Source organism: Salvia splendens, chromosome 19 (assembly GCF_004379255.2).
Source record: "Salvia splendens isolate huo1 chromosome 19, SspV2, whole genome shotgun sequence".
Classification (NCBI taxonomy): Eukaryota; Viridiplantae; Streptophyta; class Magnoliopsida; order Lamiales; family Lamiaceae; genus Salvia; species Salvia splendens.
The window spans coordinates 25,397,977-25,408,060 of NC_056050.1; the positions used below are offsets into that span (position 1 = coordinate 25,397,977).

The window sequence follows — 10,084 nt, forward strand, 5'->3', positions numbered from 1 at the left end:
TTGCTTCAACAAGTCATAGTAATATTCTTCAAGACTCATCAGACATCTTTTAGCGATTTCAGCCATTGCCTCGATTTCCTCCTTTTTGCCCTCTTTGAGCACTCTTTGTAATAGCCGAGACCTAGATTCTCGAGGATTTTTAAGAAATAAAAACCAGCTTTTATTTAACGAATGAAATAGTATTTTTATTTCTTGAGAAAGGGTACAAATTACAGTTTTCAGAATCTCAAACTAAAGTTACAATCTTTGACGACGAAAATAAAAGTCGAGCTACACTTTTACATTTAGAAATCCCTAAGGGCTACTTCGGCCTTCGTCAAGGGCCGTCTCGGCCCCAGATTTTTGAACGAGCCGAGAGGACGAGACCACGAGGAAGAACAGCCTCGGTTCCTGCCAAAGCACACACGAAAGAGAATTAGTTGCATGAATAGAGACAACTAAAAGAGGTGTATTAGGAAAGGGAAGGGGAAACAATACCTTTCAGAAATGTGAGTGAGAGTTGGCCCGAAAGAGGCAAACTCCAGCCAGCAGGCTCCCCTCCAGCTAATACTCTGCAAAGCTGCAGATAGCAGCCCTTGCTTCCCCCACCCGAACCTGTTATAGTCCGGGAATCAGCCCCCACAATGCCATTAAATGCACGAGTACACCCCTGCAAATCCCTGCAGAGTACAGCCACTACCATGAAACGCCATCAGAATCTGTTAGAAAAGAGGAATCAGGGACTCAGAGTATGCACTGCAGAGCTGCAGAGGGAGCAGCCAGCTGCACAATCTGTGGAGCCCTTTGCCAGCCAACACTCAGCTATGTGCAGCTTTCAGTTACAAACCAAGCATATATACATGCTCTCCCCCTCGTTCCACTCCCCTATACTTCAACTTTCTCATTCAGTGGATAACAAGCTAAAGGGAGGGAGGAAGAACCAAGACAGAGAAGAGGGAATCGAGCAAGAGTAAGAGCAGCCTCACTCAGCAATCACAAGAGGTAAATCCTCCAAACCATACTAGCATCATGTAACACACAGTAGATAGCCAAGTTTGAGAACTTAGGGACAAAAGCTCAGGAACGTAGATGCTCTAGAACAAGAATCGAATCACCATAACCTGCCTAATGCTAAATCGTCTAAAAGAGGTCATAAATTAGCTAAGTAAGAAAGACTTAGCTTTAGGGACAAGAAACTGCCCCGGTGGCTACTGGCGATAGTAAGCCCGCGAAGACAGCTGCGGAGAGCCCCGGGTGCAGCGGCGACGGCCTACAGGCGACGACGGCCACGACGCGACGGAGGCGTCGCGAACAGGGTCGTGGTGATGATGAGCCGTTCCTGCAGTGCAGCCGAGAAAGATGAGAGGGGGTCACGGAGCCGACGCCTCCACCTCTGTTCCGACGATAGCTCGAATTCGCCGAGCCCCAGTGATGGCGATGACCACGGCGACGCCCCTCTGTCCCAACAGCGCAAATTCGCCGAGCTGGCAGCCAGATGCTGCGTCGAGGTGAAGCACGCCGTCTTCGGTGACCTCGTGGCGCCGGTTTGCCGAGAAGAAAGGGGCAGAGAAGGGGTTTGAGCTAGGGATTCGATCTTGTTGATTTGGAGTTGTGTTGAGAAGAAGAAATGAGAGAGGCCGATCTAGAGAGTGGTCTCATTTGGTTTTTGGGCCACTGAAATTTGGGCCTCAGTTTAAAAAAAAAAGAAGAGAAGGGAAATGGGCTTGAGGAAATTAAAATAGTCTGGGCCAGAATATTTAATCTCTATGGGCCTAAGATTTTATTTCTGGAATTTATTCCTAAAGCCACGGAAGAAAAGAACTTATAAGCCGTGACTGAAATAAAAGCCAATAAATAATTAAGCCGACTTTAATAGCCACAAGAAGTGTTTTAAAAATACTTAAGATAATGCGGGAAATTCTAAAACCCGAACAGTCGGCCAGTTCTGGAGAAATTAAATCACCGATTTAATTTAAGAATCTAGATTTCTAAAATACTAGAAGAAAGGAAATAAAATAAGGAGAACACGCTTAGGCATGCATTCATGCAAGATGAATAATTATTTAAAGCCTAATTTAAGTACTTTATTTTTTTGAAAAGGGACGTCGTCGCTCGACGAGTAAATCTCAAAGTCAGACAGTACCCGTTTGAAAGAGTTAAGCAAACGAGGTGGGCTTTTCTATCCTACATTATGTGTGGGCTTTCTTTCCTTTCAGAATTTATGTGAAAAAGCATGAATATTTTCAGTGAGTTGTCATGCCATGTTTTGTTTTGTGATTGCCTATCTGTTAAATCGAATTCGGGTCCTAGTAGGTCAGTAAATCCTACTCGGACTAGTGTACACGTACGGACCGTGAGCTAGCGCCAGGTTGGCCGGTCTAGGGGTCGTGAGCTAGCGCCAGGTTGGCCGGCCCAGTGGTCGTGGAATGTGGCCACATTCCCGATTCACACAGCTGATATGGCATATCATCAGAAGTTTAAAAGACTGCAGTCTATTTCAGAAAGAAATAACAGATTTTAGTGACCGGGACTTGTTTTCAGAAAAACCCCGCGTTCACTCGGCTTGGCTGACAATTAAAAGAAAACAGTTTTCGGCATAAGCCACTGAGTATATCAAGTACTCAGCCCTGCATATTGTTTTCCTTAATGTGCAGGTTGATCGATCGAGGCAGAGGAGGTGTTGGGATAGAAGGCTAAATAAGTAGAAGGATAGCTGGTGTAGTATGTCTTCATACATATTATACCTGTCTTGGAACTCTTCCGTTGCGTAGACTTAGACTTGTTGTAGTAAAGACAATGTCCCAGAATTCACTCTGATTCAGTATTTTGTTATCTTTATAACATTCAGACAATGTTTTTCTTGAATTAAGTAACTTTTATGATGAGTTAAGACAGTTCAGTATGTTTAGTCGCGAAATAGCTACACTTTCTTTGACTAGGGAGATGTGGTCGTGACAGAGTGGTATCAGAGCACTTTTCTTTCGCTCTGACCCAAGAACCTTCCTTCTAAGCCTCAGTCCAGAACAGTAGCACTAGGCTAGGAAGTGAACAGAATGATCAGTACAAGATCCCAACACCTCAGCTCGACACGATCAACTGCACCAGAAACAGGGGTCGACGCCCGCTCGTCCAGAAAAGAGAATTTTAAAGAAAGAAAATATTTTTCCATTTTGAGAAGGAAAATGAAATTTTCTAAGTTTTCAGAGAAAAAAAAAAAATAAAAAATAATAGCCCTAAATGGGAACGAAAATGTTTATTTGAAAAGTTTGCAAGACGCAACGTGCTAGCTGATACTTTGCATGAGATATGCTTAATGTATCTGTGATTTATGTTTAAAGAGCTTGACATGAATGTATAGATGTCATGGGGACTATGTATGTGAACCTAGAGTGCTTTAGAAAAGTACCTTAGGTGAGACATGCAGAATCAAGTACTAGCAGAACGAGAATTTGTTACCGCCCTCCAGGGCGACGAGACCAACTAAAACCCATCAGTTTGGGCAAGCTTCAAATTCCAAGGAATTATGAGAAAGGAAAGACGAGCCAAAAAGTACTATTGTACTACTTATAGACAGCAATTAAAAGAAGTCCATTCTTTTAAGCACACAGATAGTATACATATGTATACTAGACGATGAACCAAGAAGTTCCCAATGTCTTTACAAAGACCAAGTTTTAACGAAAATAGTTTACTTTCAAGCCTGTTCGGGAGATACATCCCTACACGGAAAGAGATCGTACCCGCGATCTAGTAAAGTGATCTAATGTGGCGTAACAAGCCCAAGTGGCTACGTGATCCAGAAGCGATACTTATAGCGTGCTACGAAGCACGATGGAGAATGTAATGTTTTACCAGAATCAGCGTTCTAAGTTATCGAGAACGATATGAAAGTATGACCTCCAGCTGCGGTTATCAGTTTAACAGCACGAGGAACCCCATCTTGGAATGTATGGTTTCCCAGAACGCGTTTATCATGGGCGAGCTCCACAAGAAAAACAAGGGAGTGTCACATAACTAGAACCGATGATTATAATCAATAGTACTTACTTGGATTCCCAATGAAATCCCTTCTAAGAGTCCTTCCAAGGACGATACCCTCGTCTATTCAGACTCTAGTTTTGACTCGCAAGTACCACGTCAGTGTTCCTTTTTCTGTGCGAGGTTTGACTCATTTCCAGCTTATGGACTGCAGCCCTTTTGACTCATCGTACATAAAGAGTAAAGTTTTGACTGTTTAAGCTCCAGTCGTAAACCCTAAATTCTACAGTTGTTCATATCCATGATCTTCGGAATGAGCGTACTCCTCAGACATTCTTTGAACCTCCGGGACAACGATGTCCTGTCGGCTATTAAGACCTTTGATTGACTCACGTTCTGCAAGTAGTACGCCACTTTCATTCTCTTCAGGAAAGCGGTGACTCAGTTTCAGTTCCCAAATTTGGGATACCCTTATGTTCCAAGCATCGTTATTTGTTGTTGCCTCCTTTGAGCCACAATATTGGAGATTTATATCTCGATTTCGTGGACCAATGCAATGAAATTTCATTCTTACGATGCTTACGTTGTGATCCCCAGAGTGATCAAGACAGTTAAACATTTTCCTCAGGGAATTTCATGTGGTGCTGGAACTTTTTACCTCCCTATTTTGAAATCCTACAAAGGTGAAATTTTTCGACCTCGATTCCAGTACATGTATTATTCCTAGTCTCGGAATTTTTCTGCAGCTCGAAGTTAAGGCAAGCATATTGCACCTTTCCCTAACAAGCTTGCCCTAGCTGATTTTTTCTGAATAGTTCATTTCAGTGCATTGCCTTAATGAACCTATGAAATCATTGATGTGATTTTGTTATTCCATATCAAGATGCCTTTGAAACATGATCAATGTTCCTTCATTGCAATCGCCTACGTTTATAAATTTTCGTGGTTGATCATCTTAGGCGATGACATGTTTGAACCACTGTCCTTGATGCCCAGATCCTTTCAGTTTAATTGGACAACTGTATTGTCCTATTTTGCAGCTTACTATGGGAATTTACAATTAATTCATTTCCATCCAGTTTTCATGACCTATCTCATGATTATTTCTAGCTCCCACCAGGGGTGAGCCTCAGCTTCTATGAGTTTGCCTGGAACCAGTTGAACTACGTAGTTCTTTGAATGAACTCAATACTTACCTTCAAGGTCGATTATCGACGAAAATTCATATAAGTTGAACAAGAGATGTTATTCTAGTCCAGTTGGGTATTCAGTAGCCCTTCAAATTTTCAGTCATACTCTCTTGTGTGAATAATAATCCAAGTTAAGACTATTAGATTAATCATCGAGTTATTGATACGAGGCTAGCAGAAAAAGGCATGGTCTCAGTTTCTTTCAGATACGCATAATAAATACGTCCCCATGGAGACACGTGCAGGGAATGATGCACCAACCAGAAGCGTCGCATAACCGACAGCAAAGCGTTAAATACTTCGAATCTACGTACCGCTTGTGACCAGCAGGTGGAAGATCGAATATTTTGTTGTATAGAGAAGCAACTAGCCTTGAGTAGAGAAATATCAAGGAATATTCGTGGATTAAATGATGTCCGAAGACGTAAAAGACCTATATGGTAGTTTGAACGATCAAAATGCTTACTCCGAGTAAGATAAGTAAGCCACAAGAACAAAGACTCAATCATGGGCATGTAATGAAAGCCATGGAGAAAGTACGAGTGTATTCGTAGTTTATGTTTGACGGAACAAATCCCATCAGCAAAAGGGATTCGTCTAAGAGGTGGCCAGGAAAAAGGCTAAAGCTGGAGAGACATTCGGGAAGAGGAACGCGTGATAACACCGCTACCCTCACCGTCCCTACTATGAAGGGAGAAATCGAATTTTCCCTTTTAAAAGAAGTTATCACAAGAGAACAGGATTTAGAGCCCTATAATATAGAGCAAGGGCAAACGTTGGCAATAACATGCGACGAATTATTCTACGATATGCCACGTCTCAATTAAACGGCTCAGAAAGGAGCTGTCGATAGAGTTTTGTGTTAATCTAGACACGAGATCTAGATCACTTTGGAAAGTCATGCTAGATTATTTCACCATGAATCGCTCAGTCGAACCAAAAAGGGCATGGAGACAGTAGCGTTGGGAGAAAGAAGCCAACACCTCCACATGCACTAAACCAATATTCAAGGATTGACGCGAGTAGAACAAGTCTGTACTAAATCATGACGAAAGAGTCGCAGTAAGCACAAAAGCACCTTGAAAGCGGTAAAAGTAGACTACCTCAACTGAGCGAGAGGTTACGAGATCATTATGGCAGCTCAATGACTACCTTTACGATCGATGCAAGCGTTAGAGAACTCAATACCTGGCGATGAAATCTAAGATTAGAAATAGCTTCATTACCCAGACGAAATGAATTACTAAAGGAATGACTTGAATCAGTCATATTATCTCAGTCACCTTATAGAATGGCGCTCAAGAAATAAGAAGAACTTAAGATCCAGTTACAAGAATAAGTAGACCTGGGTTTCATCAGACCCAGTGTATCGTTTTTGGGCGCATCAGTACCCTTCATGAAGAAGAAGGATGGGACTTTGCGAATGTGTATCGACTATCGAGAGCTAAACAAGTTAACCCTCAAGAACAAGTACCTCTACCGAGAATCAACGACCTCTTCGACCAGCTGCGAGGAGCCAGCGTATTCTCGAAGATGGGCTTGAGATCGGGTTATCACTAGCTGAGAGTTCGACAAGGCGGTATACCTAAGACTGCACTTCGCACCAGATATGACCATTACGAGTTTACTGTAATGCCTTTTTGGGCTTACAAACGCCCCAGCCGTGTTCATGAACCTAATGAACCGCGTGTTCCGCCCATATTTGGACAAGGTCGTCCTAGCTTTTAAAGACGACGTGCTCATGTACTCAAAGAACGAGAAGAAACACGAGGAGCGCTTGAGAACTACGTTAGAGACGTTAAGAGCCGAGAAGTTCTATGCTAAGTTTAGCAAGTGTGAGTTCTGGCTTAACAAAGTGAACTTTCTTGGACACTTAGTGACAGCAGAAGGGATCCGAGTAGACCCTGCTAAAGTTGAAGCCGTGCAACGTTGGCAGTCACCAGCGACGCCTAATGAAATTCGGAGTTTCCTAGGACTGGCATGATGCTACCGAAGGTTCATTGAGGGGTTTTCTAAAATAGCGAGGCCGATGACTCAACAGCTCAAGAAAGAAGTTAAAGTCAATGGGACCCCAGAATGTGAAGCAAGCTTCCAGTTGCTAAAGGAAAAGTTGACCACAGCGCCAGTTCTAGCTGTGCCAGAAGCGGGAGTCAACTATGTGGTGTATACAGATGCATCGAAGGTCGGACTCGGGTGCGTGCTGATGCAGAAAGGCAAGGTGATAGCATATGCGTCACGCCAGTTGAGGCCGCACGAGTTGAACTACCCGACGCACGACCTGGAACTAGCAGAAGTGGTACACGCTTTGAAGATTTGGGGACATCACCTCTATGGAGTTCGATGTGAGATCTTCACAGATCATAAGAGTCTCAAATACTTCCTCGAGCAGAAGGACCTGAATATGAGACAGCGCAGATGGCTGGAACTAGTCAAAGACTACGACTGTGGTATAAATTACCACCCAGGCAAAGCCAATGTGGTAGCAGATGCCTTGAGCAGAAAGACTGCGCCTCAAGTGGCTACTTTCCTCACCCTAGAGGAAGAGCTTATCCGGGAATTCGCCAAGATGCGACTGGAGATAGTGAGAGCCACGGAGACAGTGGACAGCAGAATATCCACCTTGGTCTTAGAACCAGATTTAAGAGCTAGAATCATTGACGCCCAGAGATATGATGAAGCCCTAGAAAAGGTTCGTCTCAGAGTGAGGACCGGAAAAGGGGATTGTTACCGCGAAGAGGCGGATAATGCTCTCACTTTCAAAGGGAGACTATGCGTACCCAAAGAGGAGGCACTTAGGAACGAGGTCATGAGTGAAGCTCATGAGACACCCTACACTGCCCATCCTGGGAGTACAAAGATGTATCAGGACTTGAAGAAGCAATTTTGGTGGGATGGCATGAAGAAAAGCATAGCATCGTTTGTAGAAAGATGCCTGGCTTGCCAGCAAGTGAAGGCGTTACATCAACGACCCTATGGAAAGTTACAGCCTCTCGAGATTCCAGAATGGAAATGGGAGCATATAGCAATGGATTTTGTGACAGGATTGCCAAAATCACAGCAAGGAAACACTGCCATCTGGGTGATTATAGATCGACTCACCAAAAGTGCTCACGTCATACCAATTCGTATCACATACGGATCTGACAAGTTGGCATAGATTTATGTGCAAGAGATTGTGCGCCTACATGGTGTACCAGTAACGATCACCTCAGATCGAGATTCAAAATTTACTTCTAGATTTTGGATAAGCCTACAGCGAGAGTTAGGCACTCAGCTGAATTTCAGCACAGCATTCCATCCACAGACAGACGGACAGTCCGAAAGGACGATTCAGACATTAGAAGATATGTTAAGAGCCGTAGTGCTCGACCGTGGAGTAAGCTGGGAGCCAGTACTTCCACTTATAGAGTTCGCCTACAACAACAGTTACCAGGCAACTATTGATATGGCCCCATACGAGGCACTCTATGGGAAAAAGTGTAGATCACCACTTTACTGGGATGAAGTTGGTGAGAGAAGGATTCTCGGACCAGACTCGGTAGAGGAAATGATAGAAATTGTCCGACAAATCCGAAGGAGAATCAAAGAAGCTCAAGATAGACAGAAATCCTATGCAGATGCTCGCAGAACGGATTTACAGTTCAAAACAGGAGACAAGGTCTTTCTGAAAGTATCCCCATCGAAAGGGATAACCAGATTCGGCGTCAAGGGCAAGTTGAAACCGCGTTTTATCGGACCCTACGAGATCCTAGAAACAGTCGGCCCTGTAGCGTACAGATTAGCGCTCCCGCCAAGCTTCGGGGATGTTCACAATGTGTTTCATGTATCACAGTTGAGAAAGTACGTGTTTGACCCCAAACACATAGTGCACCAAGAAGAAATGGTGTTAGAACCAGATTTGAGCTATGAAGAAAAGCCAGAAGCAATTCTGGACAGAAAAGTTAAAGAGTTGAGAAATAAAAATATTGTAACAGTGAAAGTCCTATGGAAGCATCACGGTCGCGAGGAGGCGACGTGGGAGCTCGAGGACCAGATGAAAGAGAAGTACCCACAGCTTTTTGCCTAACCGAGACAAAATTTCGGGACGAAATTTTTGTTAAGGGGGGTAGAATGTAGCCGAGACCTAGATTCTCGAGGATTTTTAAGAAATAAAAACCAGCTTTTATTTAACGAATGAAATAGTATTTTTATTTCTTGAGAAAGGGTACAAATTACAGTTTTCAGAATCTCAAACTAAAGTTACAATCTTTGACGACGAAAATAAAAGTCGAGCTACACTTTTACATTTAGAAATCCCTAAGGGCTACTTCGGCCTTCGTCAAGGGCCGTCTCGGCCCCAGATTTTTGAACGAGCCGAGAGGACGAGACCACGAGGAAGAACAGCCTCGGTTCCTGCCAAAGCACACACGAAAGAGAATTAGTTGCATGAATAGAGACAACTAAAAGAGGTGTATTAGGAAAGGGAAGGGGAAACAATACCTTTCAGAAATGTGAGTGAGAGTTGGCCCGAAAGAGGCAAACTCCAGCCAGCAAGCTCCCCTCCAGCTAATACTCTGCAAAGCTGCAGATAGCAGCCCTTGCTTCCCCCACCCGAACCTGTTATAGTCCGGGAATCAGCCCCCACAATGCCATTAAATGCACGAGTACACCCCTGCAAATCCCTGCAGAGTACAGCCACTACCATGAAACGCCATCAGAATCTGTTAGAAAAGAGGAATCAGGGACTCAGAGTATGCACTGCAGAGCTGCAGAGGGAGCAGCCAGCTGCACAATCTGTGGAGCCCTTTGCCAGCCAACACTCAGCTATGTGCAGCTTTCAGTTACAAACCAAGCATATATACATGCTCTCCCCCTCGTTCCACTCCCCTATACTTCAACTTTCTCATTCGGTGGATAACAAGCTAAAGGGAGGGAGGAAGAACCAAGACAGAGAAGAG

The 10,084-nt window shown here is 43.9% G+C and overlaps 2 long non-coding RNA genes across 2 annotated transcripts; both read right to left on the reverse strand.

The window, feature by feature from the left end:
* Window positions 1-163: 163 nt before the first annotated feature.
* LOC121779433 lies at window positions 164-1,598 on the reverse strand. Its single transcript, XR_006045811.1, has 2 exons — window positions 478-1,598; window positions 164-390 (listed from the first exon to the last, which is right to left on the reverse strand). It is a non-coding gene; the product is annotated as an uncharacterized LOC121779433 (long non-coding RNA).
* Window positions 1,599-9,312: 7,714 nt separating this feature from the next.
* On the reverse strand, window positions 9,313-9,701 carry LOC121779435. Its single transcript, XR_006045812.1, has 2 exons — window positions 9,627-9,701; window positions 9,313-9,539 (listed from the first exon to the last, which is right to left on the reverse strand). It is a non-coding gene; the product is annotated as an uncharacterized LOC121779435 (long non-coding RNA).
* Window positions 9,702-10,084: the final 383 nt, after the last annotated feature.